Below are 20,287 nucleotides of genomic sequence, written 5' to 3'. Positions count from 1 at the left end.
GAAATGTTCTGACGGTGGTGAGAGTGGAGCACGACTGTCTCTGTGGCGCAAATGGCTAGCGGCATCGGCTCTTAACCGAAAGGTTGGAGGTTCGAGCCCACCTGGTGGTGGTGCGGCGCTTTTTTTCTTTGGGCTGATAGCTTTGAAGATATGTTCTGAGGGTGGTGGGAGTGGAGCACGACTGTCTCCGTGGCGCAATTGGCTAGTGCGATCAGCTGTTAGCCGAAAGGTTGGAGGTTCGAGCCCACCCGATGGTGGTGCGGCGCTTTTTTTTCTGTGGGCTGATAGCTTTGAAGATATGTTCTGATGGTGGTGAGAGTGGAGCAGGACTGTCTCCGTGCCGCAATCGGCTAGCGCGATCGGCTGTTAACCGAAAAGTTGGAGGTTCGAGCCCACCCGGTAGTGGTGCGGCGCTTTTTTTTCTTTGCGCTGATAGCTTTGAAGATATGTTCTGATGGTGGTGACAGTAGAGCACGACTGTCTTCGTGGCGCAATTGGCTAGCGCAATCGGCTGTTAACCGAAAGGTTGGAGGTTCGAGCCCACCCGGTGGTGGTGCGGCGCTTTTTTTCTTTGGGCTGATAGCTTTGACGATATGTTCTACTGGTGGTGAGAGTGGACCAGGACTGTCTCCGTGGCGCAATTGGCTAGCGCGATCGGCTGTTAACCGAAAGGTTGGGGTTTCGAGCCCTCCCGGGAGTTGTGTGTTGCTTTTTTCTTTGCGCTGATAGCTTTGAAGATATGTTCTGACGGTGGTGAGAGTGGAGAACGACTGTCTCCTTGGCGCAATTGGCTAGCGCGATCGGCAGTTAACCGAAAGGTTGGAGGTTCGAGCCCACCCGGTGGTGGTGCGGCGCTTTTTTTTCTTTGCGCTGATAGCTTTGAAGGTATGTTCTGACGGTGGTGAGAGTGGAGCACGACTGTCTCCGTGGCACAATTGGCTAGCGCGATCGGCTGTTAACCGAAAGGTTGGAGGTTCGAGCCCACTTGGTGGTGTTGCGGCGCTTTTTTTTCTGTGGGCTGATAGTTTTGAAGATATGTTCTGATGGTGGTGAGAGTGGAGCAGGACTGTCTCCGTGGCGCAATTGGCTAGCACGATCGGCTGTTAACCGAAAATTTCGAGGTTCGAGCCCTCCCGGGAGTGGTGTGTTGCCTTTTTCTTTGCGCCGATAGCTTTGAAATATGTTCTGATGTTGGTGAGAGTGGAGCACGACTGTCTCCGTGGCGCAATTGGCTAGCGCGATCGGCTGTTAGCCGAAAGGTCGGAGGTTCGAGCCCACCCGGTGGTGGTGCGGCGCTTTTTTTTCTTTGGGCTGATAGCTTTGAAGATATGTTCTGATGGTGGTGAGAGTAGAGCAGGGCTGTCTCCGTGGCACAATTGGCTAGCGCGATCGGCTGTTGACTGAAAGGTTGGAGCTTCGAGCCCTCCCGGGACAGGTGTGTTGCTTTTTTCTTTGCACTGATAGCTTTGAAGATATGTTCTGATGGTGGTGAGAAGGGAGCACGACTGTCTCCGTGGCGCAGTTGGCTAGCGCGATCGGCTGTTAACCGAAAGGTTAGAGGTTCGAGCCCACCCGGCGGTGGTGCGGCGCTTTTTTTTCTTTGGGCTGATAGCTCTGAAGAAATGTTCTGACGGTGGTGAGAGTGGAGCAGGACTGTCTCCGTGGCGCAATTGGCTAGCGCGATCGGCTGTTAACCGAAACGTTGGAGGTTCGAGCCCTCCCGGGAGTGGTGTGTTGCTTTTTTCTTTGCGCTGATAGCTTTGAAGATATGTTCTGACGGTGGTGAGAGTGGAGCAGGATTGTCTCCGTGGCGCAATTGGCTAGCGCGTTCGGCTGTTAACCGAAAGGTCGGAGGTTCGAGCCCACCCGGTGGTGGTGCGGCGCTTTTTTTTCTTTGGGCTGATAGCTTTGAAGATATGTTCTGAGGGTGGTGAGAGTGGAGCACGACTGTCTCCGTGGCGCAATTGGCTAGTGCGATCAGGTGTTAGCCGAAAGGTTGGAGGTTCGAGCCCACCCGATGGTGGTGCGGCGCTTTTTTTCTGTGGGCTGATAGCTTTGAAGATATGTTCTGATGGTGGTGAGAGTGGAGCAGGACTGTCTCCGTGCCGCAATCGGCTAGCGCGATCGGCTGTTAACCGAAAAGTTGGAGGTTCGAGCCCACCCGGTAGTGGTGCGGCGCTTTTTTTTCTTTGCGCTGATAGCTCTGAAGATATGTTCTGATGGTGGTGACAGTGGAGCACGACTGTCTCCGTGGCGCAATTGGCTAGCGCGATGGGCTGTTAACCGAAAAGTTGGAGGTTCGAGCCAACCTGGTGGTGGTGCGGCGCTTTTTTTCTTTGGGCTGATAGCTTTGAAGATATATTCTGAGGGTGGTGATAGTGGAGCAGGACTGTCTCCGTGGCGCAATTGGCTAGTGCGATCAGCTGTTAGCCGAAAGGTTGGAGGTTCGAGCCCACCCGGTGGTGGTGCAGCGCTTTTTTTCTTTGGGCTGATAGCTTTGACGATATGTTCTGATGGTGGTGAGAGTAGAGCAGGATTGTCTCCGTGGCGCAATTAGCTAGCGGGATCGGCTGTTAACCAAAAGGATGGAGTTTAGAGCCCTCCCGGGAGTGGTGTGTTGCTTTTTTCTTTGCGCTGATAGCTTTGAAGATATGTTCTGATGGTGGTGGAAGTGGGGCACGACTGTTTCCGTTGCGCAATTGGCTAGCGCGATCGGCTGTTAACCGCAAGGTTGGAGGTTCGAGCCCACCCGGTGGTTCGGCGCTTTTTTTTCTTTGGGCTGAGAGCTCTGAAGAAATGTTCTGACAGTGGTGAGAGTGGAGCACGACTGTCTCCGTGGCGCAAATGGCTAGCGGCATCGGCTTTTAACCGAAAGGTTGGAGGTTCGAGCCCACCCGGTGGTGGTGTGGCGCTTTTTTTCTTTGGCTGATAGCTTTGAAGATATGTTCTGAGGGTGGTGAGAGTGGAGCACGACTGTCTCCGTGGCGCAATTGGCTAGCGCGATCAGCTGTTAGCCGAAAGGTTGGAGGTTCGAGCCCACCCGATTGTGGTGCGGCGCTTTTTTCTTTCTGTGGGCTGATAGCTTTGAAGATATGTTTTTATGGTGGTGAGAGTGGAGCAGGACTGTCTCCGTGCCGCAATCGGCTAGCGCGATCGGCTGTTAACCGAAAAGTTGGAGGTTCGAGCCCACCCGGTGGTGGTGCGGCGCTTTTTTTTTCTTTGCGCTGATAGCTTTGAAGATATGTTCTGATGGTGGTGAGAGAGGAGCACGACTGTCTCCGTGGCGCAATCGGCTAGCGCGATCGGCTGTTAACCAAAAGGTTGGAGGTTCGAGCCCACCCGGTGGTGGTGCGGCGCTTTTTGTTCTTTGGGCTGATAGCTTTGACGATAAGTTCTACTGGTGGTGAGAGTGGAGCAGGACTGTCTTCGTGGCGCAATTGGCTAGCGCGATCGGCTGTTAACCGAAAGGTTGGGGTTTTGAGCCCTACCGGGAGTTGTGCGTTGCTTTTTTCTTTGCGCTGATAGCTTTGAAGATATGTTCTGATGGTGGTGAGAGTGGAAGACGACTGTCTCCGTGGCGCAATTAGCTAGCGCGATCGGCTGTTAACCGAAAGGTTGGAGGTTCGAGCCCACCCGGTAGTGGTGCGGCGCTTTTTTTTCTTTGGGCTGATAGCTTTGAAGATATGTTCTGACGGTGGTGAGAGTGGACCACGACTGTCTCCGTGGCGCAATTGGCTAGCGCGATCGGCTGTTAACCGAAATGTTTGAGGTTCGAGCCCACCCGGTGGTGGTGCAGCGCTTTTTTTTCTTTGGGGTAATAGCTCTGAAGAAATGTTCTGATGGTGGTGAGAGTGGAGCACGACTGTCTCTGTGGCGCAGTTGGCTAGCGCAATCGGCTGTTAACCGAAAGCTTGGAGGTTCGAGCCCAACAGGTGGTGGTGCGGCGCTTTTTTTTCTTTGGGCTGATAGCTTTGAAAATATGTTCTGATGGTGGTGAGAGTGGAGCACAACTGTCTCCGTGGCGCAATTGGCTAGCGCGATCGGCTGTTAACCGAAAGGTTGGAGTTTCGAGCCCACCCGGTGGTGGTGCGGCGCTTTTTTTTCTTTGGGCTGATAGTTTTGAAGTTATGTTCTGATGGTGGTGAGACTGGAGCAGGACTGTTGCCGTGGCGCAATTGGCTAGCGCGATCGGCTGTTAACCGAAAGGTTGGAGTTTCAAGCCCACCCGGTGGTGGTTCGGCGCTTTTTTTTCTTTGGGCTGATAGCTTTGAAGTTATGTTCTGATGGTGGTGAGAGTAGAGCACGATTGTCTCCGTGGCGCAATTAGCTAGCGGGATCGGCTGTTAACCAAAAGGATGGAGTTTCGAGCCCTCCCGGGAGTGGTGTGTTGCTTTTTTCTTTGCGCTGATAGCTTTGAAGATATGTTCTGATGGTGGTGAAAGTGGGGCACGACTGTCTCCGTGGCGCAATTGCCTAGCGCGATCAGCTGTTAACCGCAAGGTTGGTGGTTCGAGCCCACCCGGTGGTGGTGCAGCGCTTTTTTTTTTCTTTGGGCTGATAGCTCTGAAGAAATGTTCTGACAGTGGTAAGAGTGGAGCACGACTGTCTCCATGGCGCAAATGGCTAGTGGCTTCGGCTCTTAACCGACAGGTTGGAGGTTCGAGCCCACCCGGTGGTGGTGTGGCGCTTTATTTTCTTCGGGCTGATAGCTTTGAAGATATGTTCTGAGGGTGGTGAGAGTGGAGCACGACTGTCTCCATGGCGCAATTGGCTAGCGCGATCAGCTGTTAGCCGAAAGGTTGGAGGTTCGAGCCCACCCGATTGTGGTGCGGCGCTTTTTTTTCTGTGGGCTGATAGCTTTGAAGATATGTTTTTTTGGTGGTGAGAGTGGAGCAGGACTGTCTCCGTGGCGCAATTGGCTAGCGCGATCGGCTGTTAACTGAAAGGTTGGAGTTTCGAGCCCACCCGGTGGTGGTGCGGCGCTTTTTTTTCATTGGGCTGATAGTTTTGAAGTTATGTTCTGACGGTGGTGAGAGTGGAGCACGACTGTCTCCGTGGCGCAATTGGCTAGCGCGATCGGCTGTTAACCGAACGTTTGGAGTTTCGAGCCCTCCCGGGAGTGGTGTGTTGCTTTTTTCTTTGCGCCGATAGCTTTGAAGTTATGTTCTGATGGTGGTGAAAGTGGGGCACGACTGTCTCCGTGGGGCAATTGGCTAGCGCGATCGGCTGTTAACCGAAAGGTCGGAGGTTCAAGCCAACCTGGTGGTGGTGCGGCGCTTTTTTGGGGGCTGATAGCTTTGAAGATATGTTCTGATGGTGGTGATAGTGGAGCAGAACTGTCTCCGTGGCGCAATTGGCTAGCGCGATCGGCTGTTAACCGAAAGTTTGGAGTTTCGAGCCCACCCGGTGGTGGTGCGGCGCTTTTTTTTTCTTTGGGCTTATAGCTTTGAAGACATGTTCTGATGGTGGTGAGAGTAGAGCAGGACTGTCTCCGTGGCGCAATTGGCTAGCGCGATCGGCTGTTGACTGAAAGGTTGGAGTTTCGAGCCCTCCCGGGACAGGTGTGTTGTTTTTTTTTTGCGCTGATAGCTTTGAAGATATGTTCTGATGGTGGTGAGAGTGGAGCACGACTGTCTCCGTGGCGCAATTGGCTAGCGCGATCGGCTGTTAACCGAACATTTGGAGGTTCAAGCACTCGCGGGAGTGGTGTATTGCTTTTTTATTTGCGCCGATAGCTTTGAAGATATGTTCTGATGGTGGTGAGAGTGGAGCACGACTGTCTCCGTGGCGCTATCGGCTAGCGCAATCGGCTGTTAACCGAACATTTGGAGGTTCAAGCCCTCGCGGGAGTGGTGTAGTGCTTTTTTATTTGCGCCGATAGCTTTGAAGATATGTTCTGATGGTGGTGAGAGTGGAGCACGACAGTCTCCGTGGCGCTATCGGCTAGCGCGATCGGCTGTTAACCGAAAGGTCGGAGGTTCAAACCCACCGGGTGGTGGTGCGTCGCTTTTTTTTTCTTTGGGCTGATAGCTCTGAAGAAATGTTCTGACGGTGGTGAGAGCGGAGCAGGACTGTCTCCGTGGCGCAATTGCCTAGCGTGATCGGCTGTTAACCGAAATGTTGTAGGTTCGAGCCCTCCCGGGAGTGGTGTGTTGCTTTTTTCTTTGCGCTGATAGCTTTGAAGATATGATCTGACAGTGGTGAGAGTGGAGCAGGACTGTCTCCGTGGCGCAATTGGCTAGCGCGATCGGCTGTTAACCGAAATGTTGGAGTTTCGAGCCCACCCGCTGGTGGTGCGGCGCTTTTTTTCTTTGGGCTGATAGCTTTGAAGATATGTTCTGATAGTGGTGAGAGTGGAGCACGACGGTCTCCGTGGTGCAATTGGCTAGCGCGATCGGCTGTTAACCGAAATGTTGGAGGTTCCAGCCCTCCCCGTGGTGGTGCGGCGCTGTTTTTTCTTTGGGGTGATAGCTCTGAAGAAATGTTCTGACGGTGGTGACAGTGGAGCACGACTGTCTCCGTGGGGCAATTGGCTAGCGCTATCGGCTGTTAACGGAAAGGTTGGAGGTTCGAGCCCACCCGGTGGTGGTGCGGCGCTTTTTTTTATTTGGGCTGATCGCTCTGAAGAAATGTTCTGACGGTGGTGAGAGTGGAGCAGGACTGTCTCCGTGGCGCAATTGGCTAGCGCGATCGGCGGTTAACCGAAAAGTTGGAGGTTCGAGCCCTCCCGGGAGGGGTGTGTTGCTTTTTTCTTTGCGCTGATAGCTTTGAAGATATGTTCTGACGGTGGTGAGAGTGGAGCACGACTGTCTCCGTGGCGCAATTGGCTAGCGCGATCGGCTGTTAACCGAAAGGTTGGAGGTTCGAGCCCACCTGGTGGTGGTGCGGCGCTTTTTTTCCTGTGGGCTGATAGCTTTGAAGATATGTTCTGATGGTGGTGAGAGTGAGCAAGACTGTCTCCGTGCCGCAATTGGCTAGTGCGATCGGCTGTTAACCGAAAGGTTGGAGGTTCGAGCCCACCCGGTGGTGGTGCCGCGCTTTTTTTCCTGTGGGCTGATAGCTTTGAAGATATGTTCTGATGGTGGTGAGAGTGGAGCAAGACTGTCTCCGTGCCGCAATTGGCTAGCGCGATCGGCTGTTCCCCGAAAAGTTGGAGGTTCGAGCCCACCGGGCGGTGGTTCGGCGCTTTTTTTTTCTTTGGGCTGATAGCTTTGAAGATATGTTCTGATGGGGGTGAGAGTGGAGCAGAACTGTCTCCGTGGCGCAATCGGCTAGCGCGATCGGCTGTTAACCGAAAGGTTGGAGTTTCAAGCCCACCCGGTGGTGGTTCGGCGCTTTTTTTTCTTTGGGCTGATAGCTTTGAAGTTATGTTCTGATGGTGGTGAGAGAGGAGCAGAACTGTCTCCGTGGCGCAAATGGCTAGCGGCATCGGCTGTTGACTGAAAGGTTGGAGTTTCGAGCCCTCCCGGGACAGCTGTGTTGCTTTTTTCTTTGCACTGATAGCTTTGAAGATATGTTCTGATGGTGGTGAGAGTGGAGCACGACTGTCTCCGTGGCGCAGTTGGCTAGCGCGATCGGCTGTTAACCGAAAGGTTGGAGTTACGAGCCCTCCCGGGAGTGGTGTGTTGCTTTTTTCTTTGCGCTGATAGCTCTGAAGAAATGTTCTGACGGTGGTGAGAGTGGAGCACGACTGTCTCCGTGGCGCAAATGGCTAGCGGCATCGGCTGTTAACCCAAAGGTTGGAGTTTCGAGCCCACCCGGTGGTGGTGCGGCGCTTTTTTTTCTTTGGGCTGATAGCTTTGAAGGTATGTTTTGATGGTGGTGAAAGTGGGGCACGACTGTCTTCGCGGCGCAATTGGCTAGCGCAATCGGCTGTTAACCGAAAGGTTGGAGGTTCGAGCCCACCCGGTGGTGGTGTGGCGCTTTCATTTCTTTGGGCTGATAGCTCTGAAGAAATGTTCTGACGGTGGTGAGAGTCGAGCACGACTGTCTCCGTGGCGCAAATGGCTAGCGGCATTGGCTGTTGACTGAAAGGTTGGAGTTTCGAGCCCTCCCGGGACAGCTGTGTTGCTTTTTTCTTTGCACTGATAGCTTTGAAGATATGTTCTGATGGTGGTGAGAGTGGAGCACGACTGTCTCCGTGGCGCAGTTGGCTAGCGCGATCGGCTGTTAACCGAAAGGTTGGAGGTTCGAGCCCACCCGGTGGTGGTGCGGCGCTTTCTTTTCTTTGGGCTGATAGCTTTGAAGATATGTTCTGATGGTGGTGAGAGTGGAGCAGGACTGTCTCCGTGGCGCAATTGGCTAGCGCGCTCGGCTGTGTACCGAAAGGTTGGAGTTTCGAGCCCACCTGGTGGTGGTGCAGCGCTTTCTTTCTTTGGGCTGATAGCTTTGAAGATATGTTCTCATGGTGGTGAGAGTGGAGCAGGGCTGTCTCCGTGGCGCAATTGGCTAGCGCGATCGGCTGTTTACCGAAACGTTGGAGTTTCGAGCCCTCCCGGGAGTGGTGTGCTGCTTTTTTCTTTGGGCTGATAGCTTTGAAGATATGTTCTGATGGAGGTAAGAGTGGAGCAGGACTGTCTCCGTGGCGCAATTGGCTAGCGCGATCGGCTGTTAACCGAAAGGTTGGAGTTACGAGCCCTCCCGGGAGTGGTGTGTTGCTTTTTTCTTTGCGCTGATAGCTCTGAAGAAATGTTCTGACGGTGGTGAGAGTGGAGCACGACTGTCTCCGTGGCGCAAATGGCTAGCGGCATCGGCTGTTAACCGAAAGGTTGGAGTTTCGAGCCCCCCGTTGGTGGTGCGGCGCTTTCTTTGCTTTGGGCTGATAGCTCTGAAGAAATGTTCTGAGGGTGGTGAGAGTGGAGCACGACTGTCTCCGTGGCGCAAATGGCTAGCGGCATCGGCTGTTAACCGAAAGCTTGGAGGTTCGAGCCCACCCGGTGGTGGTGCGGCGCTTTTTTTTCTTTAGGCTGATAGCTTTGAAGATATGTTCTGATGGTGGTGAGAGAGGAGCAGAACTGTCTCCGTGGCGCAATTGGCTAGCGCGATCGGCTGTTAATCGAAAGGTTGGAGTTTCGAGCCCACCCGGTGGTGGTGCGGCGCTTTTTTTTCTTTGGGCTGATAGCTTTGAAGATATGTTCTGAGGGTGGTGAGAGTGGAGCACGACTGTCTCCGTGGCGCAATTGGCTAACGCGATCGGCTGTTAACCGCAAGGTTGGAGGTTCAAGCCCACCCGGTGGTGGCGCGGCTCTTTTTTTTCTTTGGGGTAATAGCTCTGAAGAAATGTTCTGATGGTGGTGAGAGTGGAGCACGACTGTCTCTGTGGCGCAGTTGGCTAGCGCCATCGGCTGTTAACCGAAAGGTTGGAGTTTCGAGCCCACCCGGTGGTGGTGCGGCGCTTTTTTTTCTTTGGGCTGATAGCTTTGAAGATATGTTCTGACGGTGGTGAGAGTGGAGCACGACTGTCTCCGTGGCGCAATAGGCTAGCGCGATCGGCTGTTAACCGAAAGGTTGGAGGTTCGAGCCCACCCGGTGGTGGTGCGGCGCTTTTTTTTCTTTGGGCTGATAGCTTTGAAGATATGTTCTGACGGTGGTGAGAGTGGAGCACGACTGTCTCCGTGGCACAATTGGCTAGCGCGATCGGCTGTTAACCGAAAGGTTGGAGGTTCGAGCCCTCCCGGGAGTTGTGTGTTGCTTTTTTCTTTGCGCTGATAGCTTGAAGATATGTTCTGACGGTGGTGAGAGTGGAGCACGACTGTCTCCGTGGCGCAATTGGCTAGCGCGATCGGCTGTTAACGGAAAGGTTGGAGGTTCGAGCCCACCCGGTGGTGGTGCGGCGCTTTTTTTTCTTTGGGCTGATAGTTTTGAAGGTATGTTCTGATGGTGGTGAAAGTGGGGCACGACTGTCTTCGTGGCGCAATTGGCTAGCGCAATCGGCTCTTAACCGAAAGGTTGGAGGTTGGAGCCCACCCGGTGGTGGTGCGGCGCTTTTTTTTCTTTGGGCTGATAGCTTTGAAGATATGTTCTGAGGGTGGTGAGAGTGGAGCACGACTGTCTCCGTGGCGCAATTGGCTAACGCGATCGGCTGTTAACCGCAAGGTTGGAGGTTCAAGCCCACCCGGTGGTGGAGCGGCGCTTTTTTTTCTTCGGGCTGATAGCTTTGAAGATATGTTCTGATGGTGGTGACAGTGGAGCACGACTGTCTCCGTGGCGCAATTGGCTAGCGCAATCGGCTGTTAACCGAAAGGTTGGAGGTTCGAGCCCACCCGGTGGTGGTGGGGCGCTTTTTTTTTGGGCTGATAGCTTTGAAGATATGTTCTACTGGTGGTGAGAGTGGACCAGGGATGTCTCCGTAGCACAATTGGCTAGCGCGATCGGCTGTTAACCGAAAGGTTGGAGGTTCGAGCCCACCCGGTGGTGGTGCGGCTCTTTTTTTTCTTTGGGGTAATAGCTCTGAAGAAATGTTCTGATGGTGGTGAGAGTGGAGCACGACTGTCTCTGTGGCGCAGTTGGCTAGCGCCATCGGCTGTTAACCGAAAGGTTGGAGTTTGGAGCCAACCCGGTGGTGGTGTGTTGCCTTTTTCTTTGCGCCGATAGCTGTGAAGAAATGTTCTGACGGTGGTGAGAGTGGAGCACGACTGTCTCCGTGGCGCAAATGGCTAGCGGCATCGGCTCTTAACCGAAAGGTTGGAGGTTCGAGCCCACCTGGTGGTGGTGCGGTGCTTTTTTCTTTGGGCTGATAGCTTTGAAGATATGTTCTCATGGTGGTGAGAGTGGAGCAGGGCTGTCTCCGTGGCGCAATTGGCTAGCGCGATCGGCTGTTTACCGAAACGTTGGAGTTTCGAGCCCTCCCGGGAGTGGTGTGCTGCTTTTTTCTTTGGGCTGATAGCTTTGAAGATATGTTCTGATGGTGGTGAGAGTGGAGCAGGACTGTCTCCGTGGCGCAGATGGCTAGCGCGATCGGCTGTTAACCGAAAGGTTGGGGTTTCGAGCCCTCCCGGGAGTTGTGTGTTGCTTTTTTCTTTGCGCTGATAGCTTTGAAGATATGTTCTGACGGTGGTGAGAGTGGAGCACGACTGTCTCCGTGGCGCAATAGGCTAGCGCGATCGGCTGTTAACCGAAAGGTTGGAGGTTCGAGCCCACCCGGTGGTGGTGCGGCGCTTTTTTTTCTTTGGGCTGATAGCTTTGAAGATATGTTCTGACGGTGGTGAGAGTGGAGCACGACTGTCTCCGTGGCACAATTGGCTAGCGCGATCGGCTGTTAACCGAAAGGTTGGAGGTTCGAGCCCTCCCGGGAGTTGTGTGTTGCTTTTTTCTTTGCGCTGATAGCTTTGAAGATATGTTCTGACGGTGGTGAGAGTGGAGCACGACTGTCTCCGTGGCGCAATTGGCTAGCGCGATCGGCTATTAACGGAAAGGTTGGAGGTTCGAGCCCACCCGGTGGTGGTGCGGCGCTTTTTTTTCTTTGGGCTGATAGTTTTGAAGGTATGTTCTGATGGTGGTGAAAGTGGGGCACGACTGTCTTCGTGGCGCAATTGGCTAGCGCAATCGGCTCTTAACCGAAAGGTTGGAGGTTGGAGCCCACCCGGTGGTGGTGCGGCGCTTTTTTTTCTTTGGGCTGATAGCTTTGAAGATATGTTCTGAGGGTGGTGAGAGTGGAGCACGACTGTCTCCGTGGCGCAATTGGCTAACGCGATCGGCTGTTAACCGCAAGGTTGGAGGTTCAAGCCCACCCGGTGGTGGCGCGGCGCTTTTTTTTCTTCGGGCTGATAGCTTTGAAGATATGTTCTGATGGTGGTGACAGTGGAGCACGACTGTCTCCGTGGCGCAATTGGCTAGCGCAATCGGCTGTTAACCGAAAGGTTGGAGGTTCGAGCCCACCCGGTGGTGGTGGGGCGCTTTTTTTTTTGGGCTGATAGCTTTGAAGATATGTTCTACTGGTGGTGAGAGTGGACCAGGGATGTCTCCGTAGCACAATTGGCTAGCGCGATCGGCTGTTAACCGAAAGGTTGGAGGTTCGAGCCCACCCGGTGGTGGTGCGGCTCTTTTTTTCTTTGGGGTAATAGCTCTGAAGAAATGTTCTGATGGTGGTGAGAGTGGAGCACGACTGTCTCTGTGGCGCAGTTGGCTAGCGCCATCGGCTGTTAACCGAAAGGTTGGAGTTTGGAGCCAACCCGGTGGTGGTGTGTTGCCTTTTTCTTTGCGCCGATAGCTGTGAAGAAATGTTCTGACGGTGGTGAGAGTGGAGCACGACTGTCTCCGTGGCGCAAATGGCTAGCGGCATCGGCTCTTAACCGAAAGGTTGGAGGTTCGAGCCCACCTGGTGGTGGTGCGGTGCTTTTTTCTTTGGGCTGATAGCTTTGAAGATATGTTCTCATGGTGGTGAGAGTGGAGCAGGGCTGTCTCCGTGGCGCAATTGGCTAGCGCGATCGGCTGTTTACCGAAACGTTGGAGTTTCGAGCCCTCCCGGGAGTGGTGTGCTGCTTTTTTCTTTGGGCTGATAGCTTTGAAGATATGTTCTGATGGAGATGAGAGTGGAGCAGGACTGTCTCCGTGGCGCAATTGGCTAGCGCGATCGGCTGTTAACCGAAAGGTTGGAGTTACGAGCCCTCCCGGGAGTGGTGTGTTGCTTTTTCTTTGCGCTGATAGCTCTGAAGAAATGTTCTGACGGTGGTGAGAGTGGAGCACGACTGTCTCCGTGGCGCAAATGGCTAGCGGCATCGGCTGTTAACCGAAAGGTTGGAGTTTCGAGCCCACCCGTTGGTGGTGCGGCGCTTTCTTTGCTTTGGGCTGATAGCTCTGAAGAAATGTTCTGAGGGTGGTGAGAGTGGAGCACGACTGTCTCCGTGGCGCAAATGGCTAGCGGCATCGGCTGTTAACCGAAAGCTTGGAGGTTCGAGCCCACCCGGTGGTGGTGTGGCGCTTTTTTTTCTTTAGGCTGATAGCTTTGAAGATATGTTCTGATGGTGGTGAGAGAGGAGCAGAACTGTCTCCGTGGCGCAATTGGCTAGCGCGATCGGCTGTTAATCGAAAGGTTGGAGGTTGGAGCCCTCCCGGTGGTGGTGCGGCGCTTTTTTTTCTTTGGGCTGATAGCTTTGAAGATATGTTCTGAGGGTGGTGAGAGTGGAGCACGACTGTCTCCGTGGCGCAATTGGCTAACGCGATCGGCTGTTAACCGCAAGGTTGGAGGTTCAAGCCCACCCGGTGGTGGCGCGGCTCTTTTTTTTCTTTGGGGTAATAGCTCTGAAGAAATGTTCTGATGGTGGTGAGAGTGGAGCACGACTGTCTCTGTGGCGCAGTTGGCTAGCGCCATCGGCTGTTAACCGAAAGGTTGGAGTTTGGAGCCAACCCGGTGGTGGTGCGGCTTTTTTTTTCTTATGGCTGATAGCTTTGAAGTTATGTTCTGATGGTGGTGAGAGTGGAGCAGGAGTGTCTCCGTGGCGCAATTGGCTTACGCGATCGGCTGTTAACCGAGAGGTTGGAGTTTCGAGCCCTCCCGGGACAGGTGTGTTGCTTTTTTCTTTGCACTGATAGCTTTGAAGATATGTTCTGATGGTGGTGAGAGTGGAGCACTACTGTCTCCGTGGCACAATAGGCTAGCGCGATCGGCTTTTAACCGAAAGGTTGGAGGTTCGAGCCCACGCGGTGGTGGTGCGGCGCTTTTTTTTCTGTGGGCTGATAGCTTTGAAGATATGTTCTGATGGTGGTGAGAGTGGAGCAGGACTGTCTCCGTGGTGCAATTGGCTAGCACGATCGGCTGTTAACCGAAAATTTGGAGGTTCGAGCCCACCCGGGAGTGGTGTGTTGCCTTTTTCTTTGCGCCGATAGCTTTGAAGATATGTTCTGATGTTGGTGAGAGTGGAGCACGACTGTCTCCGTGGCGCAATTGGCTAGCGCGATTGGCTGTTAGCCGAAAGGTCGGAGGTTCGAGCCCACCCGGTGGTGGTGCGGCGTTTTTTTTCTTTGGGCTGATAGCTTTGAAGATATGTTCTGATGGCGGTGAGAGTAGAGCAGGACTGTCTCCGTGGCACAATTGGCTAGCGCGATCGGCTGTTGACTGAAAGGTTGGAGCTTCGAGCCCTCCCGGGACAGGTGTGTTGCTTTTTTCTTTGCACTGATAGCTTTGAAGATATGTTCTGATGGTGGTGAGAAGGGAGCACGACTGTCTCCGTGGCGCAGTTGGCTAGCGCGATCGGCTGTTAGCCGAAAGGTTAGAGGTTCGAGCCCACCCGGCGGTGGTGCGGCGCTTTTTTTTCTTTGGGCTGATAGCTCTGAAGAAATGTTCTGACGGGGGTGAGAGTGGAGCAGGACTGTCTCCGTGGCGCAATTGGCTAGCGCGATCGGCTGTTAACCGAAACGTTGGAGGTTCGAGCCCTCCCGGGAGTGGTGTGTTGCTTTTTTCTTTGCGCTGATAGCTTTGAAGATATGTTCTGACGGTGGTGAGAGTGGAGCAGGACTGTCTCCGTGGCGCAATTGGCTAGCGCGATCGGCTGTTAACCGAAAGGTCGGAGGTTCGAGCCCACCCGGTGATGGATGCGGCGCTTTTTTTTCTTTGGGCTGATAGCTCTGAAGATATGTTCTGTAGGTGGTGAGAGTGGAGCACGACTGTCTCCGTGGCGCAATTGGCTAGCGCGATCGGCTGTTAACCGAAATGTTGGAGGTTCGAGCCCTCCCCGTGGTGGTGCGGCGCTGTTTTTTCTTTGGGGTGATAGCTCTGAAGAAATGTTCTGACGGTGGTGACAGTAGAGCACCACTGTCTCCGTGGCGCAAATGGCTAGCGGCATCGGCTGTTAACCGAAAGCTTGGAGGTTCGAGCCCACCCGGTGTTGGTGCGGCGCTTTTTTTTCTTTAGGCTGATAGCTTTGAAGATATGTTCTGATGGTGGTGAGAGAGGAGCAGAACTGTCTCCGTGGCGCAATTGGCTAGCGCGATCGGCTGTTAATCGAAAGGTTGGAGTTTCGAGCCCACCCGGTGGTGGTGCGGCGCTTTTTTTTCTTTGAGCTGATAGCTTTGAAGATATGTTCTGATGGTGGTGAGAGTGGAGCAGGACTGTCTCCGTGGCGCAGATGGCTAGCGCGATCGGCTGTTAACCGAAAGGTTGGGGTTTCGAGCCCTCCCGGGAGTTGTGTGTTGCTTTTTTCTTTGCGCTGATAGCTTTGAAGATATGTTCTGATGTTGGTGAGAGTGGAGCACGACTGTCTCCGTGGCGAAATTGGCTAGCGCGATCGGCTGTTAGCCGAAAGGTCGGAGGTTCGAGCCCACCCGGTGGTGGTGCGGCGTTTTTTTTCTTTGGGCTGATAGCTTTGAAGATATGTTCTGATGGCGGTGAGAGTAGAGCAGGACTGTCTCCGTGGCACAATTGGCTAGCGCGATCGGCTGTTGACTGAAAGGTTGGAGCTTCGAGCCCTCCCGGGACAGGTGTGTTGCTTTTTTCTTTGCACTGATAGCTTTGAAGATATGTTCTGATGGTGGTGAGAAGGGAGCACGACTGTCTCCGTGGCGCAGTTGGCTAGCGCGATCGGCTGTTAGCCGAAAGGTTAGAGGTTCGAGCCCACCCGGCGGTGGTGCGGCGCTTTTTTTTCTTTGGGCTGATAGCTCTGAAGAAATGTTCTGACGGTGGTGAGAGTGGAGCACGACTGTCTCCGTGGCGCAATTGGCTAGCGCGATCGGCTGTTAATCGAAAGGTTGGAGTTTCGAGCCCACCCGGTGCTGGTGCGGCGCTTTTTTTTCTTTGGGCTGATAGCTTTGAAGATATGTTCTGATGGTGGTGAGAGTGGAGCAGTACTGTCTCCGTGGCGCAGATGGCTAGCGCGATCGGCTGTTAACCGAAAGGTTGGGGTTTCGAGCCCTCCCGGGAGTTGTGTGTTGCTTTTTTCTTTGCGCTGATAGCTTTGAAGATATGTTCTGACGGTGGTGAGAGTGGAGCACGACTGTCTCCGTGGCGCAATAGGCTAGCGCGATCGGCTGTTAACCGAAAGGTTGGAAGTTCGAGCCCACCCGGTGGTGGTGCGGCGCTTTTTTTTCTTTGGGCTGATAGCTTTGAAGATATGTTCTGACGGTGGTGAGAGTGGAGCACGACTGTCTCCGTGGCACAATTGGCTAGCGCGATCGGCTGTTAACCGAAAGGTTGGAGGTTCGAGCCCTCCCGGGAGTTGTGTGTTGCTTTTTTCTTTGCGCTGATAGCTTTGAAGATATGTTCTGACGGTGGTGAGAGTGGAGCACGACTGTCTCCGTGGCGCAATTGGCTAGCGCGATCGGCTGTTAACCGAAAGGTCGGAGGTTCGAGCCCACCCGGTGATGGATGCGGCGCTTTTTTTTCTTTGGGCTGATAGCTCTGAAGATATGTTCTGTAGGTGGTGAAAGTGGGGCACGACTGTCTTCGTGGCGCAATTGGCTAGCGCAATCGGCTCTTAACCGAAAGGTTGGAGGTTGGAGCCCACCCGGTGGTGGTGCGGCGCTTTTTTTTCTTTGGGCTGATAGCTTTGAAGATATGTTCTGAGGGTGGTGAGAGTGGAGCACGACTGTCTCCGTGGCGCAATTGGCTAACGCGATCGGCTGTTAACCGCAAGGTTGGAGGTTCAAGCCCACCCGGTGGTGGCGCGGCGCTTTTTTTTCTTCGGGCTGATAGCTTTGAAGATATGTTCTGATGGTGGTGACAGTGGAGCACAACTGTCTCCGTGGCGCAATTGGCTAGCGCAATCGGCTGTTAACCGAAAGGTTGGAGGTTCGAGCCCACCCGGTGGTGGTGGGGCGCTTTTTTTTTTGGGCTGATAGCTTTGAAGATATGTTCTACTGGTGGTGAGAGTGGACCAGGGATGTCTCCGTAGCACAATTGGCTAGCGCGATCGGCTGTTAACCGAAAGGTTGGAGGTTCGAGCCCACCCGGTGGTGGTGCGGCTCTTTTTTTTCTTTGGGGTAATAGCTCTGAAGAAATGTTCTGATGGTGGTGAGAGTGGAGCACGACTGTCTCTGTGGCGCAGTTGGCTAGCGCCATCGGCTGTTAACCGAAAGGTTGGAGTTTGGAGCCAACCCGGTGGTGGTGTGTTGCCTTTTTCTTTGCGCCGATAGCTGTGAAGAAATGTTCTGACGGTGGTGAGAGTGGAGCACGACTGTCTCCGTGGCGCAAATGGCTAGCGGCATCGGCTCTTAACCGAAAGGTTGGAGGTTCGAGCCCACCTGGTGGTGGTGCGGTGCTTTTTTCTTTGGGCTGATAGCTTTGAAGATATGTTCTCATGGTGGTGAGAGTGGAGCAGGGCTGTCTCCGTGGCGCAATTGGCTAGCGCGATCGGCTGTTTACCGAAACGTTGGAGTTTCGAGCCCTCCCGGGAGTGGTGTGCTGCTTTTTTCTTTGGGCTGATAGCTTTGAAGATATGTTCTGATGGAGGTGAGAGTGGAGCAGGACTGTCTCCGTGGCGCAATTGGCTAGCGCGATCGGCTGTTAACCGAAAGGTTGGAGTTACGAGCCCTCCCGGGAGTGGTGTGTTGCTTTTTCTTTGCGCTGATAGCTCTGAAGAAATGTTCTGACGGTGGTGAGAGTGGAGCACGACTGTCTCCGTGGCGCAAATGGCTAGCGGCATCGGCTGTTAACCGAAAGGTTGGAGTTTCGAGCCCACCCGTTGGTGGTGCGGCGCTTTCTTTGCTTTGGGCTGATAGCTCTGAAGAAATGTTCTGAGGGTGGTGAGAGTGGAGCACGACTGTCTCCGTGGCGCAAATGGCTAGCGGCATCGGCTGTTAACCGAAAGCTTGGAGGTTCGAGCCCACCCGGTGGTGGTGCGGCGCTTTTTTTTCTTTAGGCTGATAGCTTTGAAGATATGTTCTGATGGTGGTGAGAGAGGAGCAGAACTGTCTCCGTGGCGCAATTGGCTAGCGCGATCGGCTGTTAATCGAAAGGTTGGAGGTTGGAGCCCTCCCGGTGGTGGTGCGGCGCTTTTTTTTCTTTGGGCTGATAGCTTTGAAGATATGTTCTGAGGGTGGTGAGAGTGGAGCACGACTGTCTCCGTGGCGCAATTGGCTAACGCGATCGGCTGTTAACCGCAAGGTTGGAGGTTCAAGCCCACCCGGTGGTGGCGCGGCTCTTTTTTTTCTTTGGGGTAATAGCTCTGAAGAAATGTTCTGATGGTGGTGAGAGTGGAGCACGACTGTCTCTGTGGCGCAGTTGGCTAGCGCCATCGGCTGTTAACCGAAAGGTTGGAGTTTGGAGCCAACCCGGTGGTGGTGCGGCTTTTTTTTTCTTATGGCTGATAGCTTTGAAGTTATGTTCTGATGGTGGTGAGAGTGGAGCAGGAGTGTCTCCGTGGCGCAATTGGCTTACGCGATCGGCTGTTAACCGAGAGGTTGGAGTTTCGAGCCCTCCCGGGACAGGTGTGTTGCTTTTTTCTTTGCACTGATAGCTTTGAAGATATGTTCTGATGGTGGTGAGAGTGGAGCACTACTGTCTCCGTGGCACAATAGGCTAGCGCGATCGGCTTTTAACCGAAAGGTTGGAGGTTCGAGCCCACGCGGTGGTGGTGCGGCGCTTTTTTTTCTGTGGGCTGATAGCTTTGAAGATATGTTCTGATGGTGGTGAGAGTGGAGCAGGACTGTCTCCGTGGTGCAATTGGCTAGCACGATCGGCTGTTAACCGAAAATTTGGAGGTTCGAGCCCACCCGGGAGTGGTGTGTTGCCTTTTTCTTTGCGCCGATAGCTTTGAAGATATGTTCTGATGTTGGTGAGAGTGGAGCACGACTGTCTCCGTGGCGCAATTGGCTAGCGCGATTTGCTGTTAGCCGAAAGGTCGGAGGTTCGAGCCCACCCGGTGGTGGTGCGGCGTTTTTTTTCTTTGGGCTGATAGCTTTGAAGATATGTTCTGATGGCGGTGAGAGTAGAGCAGGACTGTCTCCGTGGCACAATTGGCTAGCGCGATCGGCTGTTGACTGAAAGGTTGGAGCTTCGAGCCCTCCCGGGACAGGTGTGTTGCTTTTTTCTTTGCACTGATAGCTTTGAAGATATGTTCTGATGGTGGTGAGAAGGGAGCACGACTGTCTCCGTGGCGCAGTTGGCTAGCGCGATCGGCTGTTAGCCGAAAGGTTAGAGGTTCGAGCCCACCCGGCGGTGGTGCGGCGCTTTTTTTTCTTTGGGCTGATAGCTCTGAAGAAATGTTCTGACGGGGGTGAGAGTGGAGCAGGACTGTCTCCGTGGCGCAATTGGCTAGCGCGATCGGCTGTTAACCGAAACGTTGGAGGTTCGAGCCCTCCCGGTGTTGGTGGGGCGCTTTTTTTTCTTTAGGCTGATAGCTTTGAAGATATGTTCGGATGGTGGTGAGAGAGGAGCAGAACTGTCTCCGTGGCGCAATTGGCTAGCGCGATCGGCTGTTAATCGAAAGGTTGGAGTTTCGAGCCCACCCGGTGGTGGTGCGGCGCTTTTTTTCTTTGAGCTGATAGCTTTGAAGATATGTTCTGATGGTGGTGAGAGTGGAGCAGGACTGTCTCCGTGGCGCAGATGGCTAGCGCGATCGGCTGTTAACCGAAAGGTTGGGGTTTCGAGCCCTCCCGGGAGTTGTGTGTTGCTTTTTTCTTTGCGCTGATAGCTTTGAAGATATGTTCTGACGGTGGTGAGAGTGGAGCACGACTGTCTCCGTGGCGCAATAGGCTAGCGCGATCGGCTGTTAACCGAAAGGTTGGAGGTTCGAGCCCACCCGGTGGTGGTGCGGCGCTTTTTTTTCTTTGGGCTGATAGCTTTGAAGATATGTTTTGACGGTGGTGAGAGTGGAGCACGACTGTCTCCGTGGCACAATTGGCTAGCGCGATCGGCTGTAAACCGAAAGGTTGGAGGTTCGAGCCCTCCCGGGAGTTGTGTGTTGCTTTTTTCTTTGCGCTGATAGCTTTGAAGATATGTTCTGATGTTGGTGAGAGTGGAGCACGACTGTCTCCGTGGCGAAATTGGCTAGCGCGATCGGCTGTTAGCCGAAAGGTCGGAGGTTCGAGCCCACCCGGTGGTGGTGCGGCGTTTTTTTTCTTTGGGCTGATAGCTTTGAAGATATGTTCTGATGGCGGTGAGAGTAGAGCAGGACTGTCTCCGTGGCACAATTGGCTAGCGCGATCGGCTGTTGACTGAAAGGTTGGAGCTTCGAGCCCTCCCGGGACAGGTGTGTTGCTTTTTTCTTTGCACTGATAGCTTTGAAGATATGTTCTGATGGTGGTGAGAAGGGAGCACGACTGTCTCCGTGGCGCAGTTGGCTAGCGCGATCGGCTGTTAGCCGAAAGGTTAGAGGTTCGAGCCCACCCGGCGGTGGTGCGGCGCTTTTTTTTCTTT

At 53.9% G+C, this 20,287-nt stretch overlaps 1 non-coding gene across 1 annotated transcript; it reads left to right on the top strand.

Annotated features, from left to right (window-relative positions):
• The first annotated feature begins 1,801 nt into the window (after positions 1-1,801).
• On the top strand, positions 1,802-1,875 carry TRNAN-GUU (transfer RNA asparagine (anticodon GUU)). Its single transcript has one exon. It is a non-coding gene; the product is annotated as a tRNA-Asn (tRNA).
• Positions 1,876-20,287: the final 18,412 nt, after the last annotated feature.

This window comes from Rhipicephalus microplus, chromosome 9 (assembly GCF_043290135.1).
Source record: "Rhipicephalus microplus isolate Deutch F79 chromosome 9, USDA_Rmic, whole genome shotgun sequence".
NCBI classification, from domain to species: Eukaryota; Metazoa; Arthropoda; class Arachnida; order Ixodida; family Ixodidae; genus Rhipicephalus; species Rhipicephalus microplus.
This window is presented reverse-complemented; position numbering and strand designations above follow the sequence as displayed.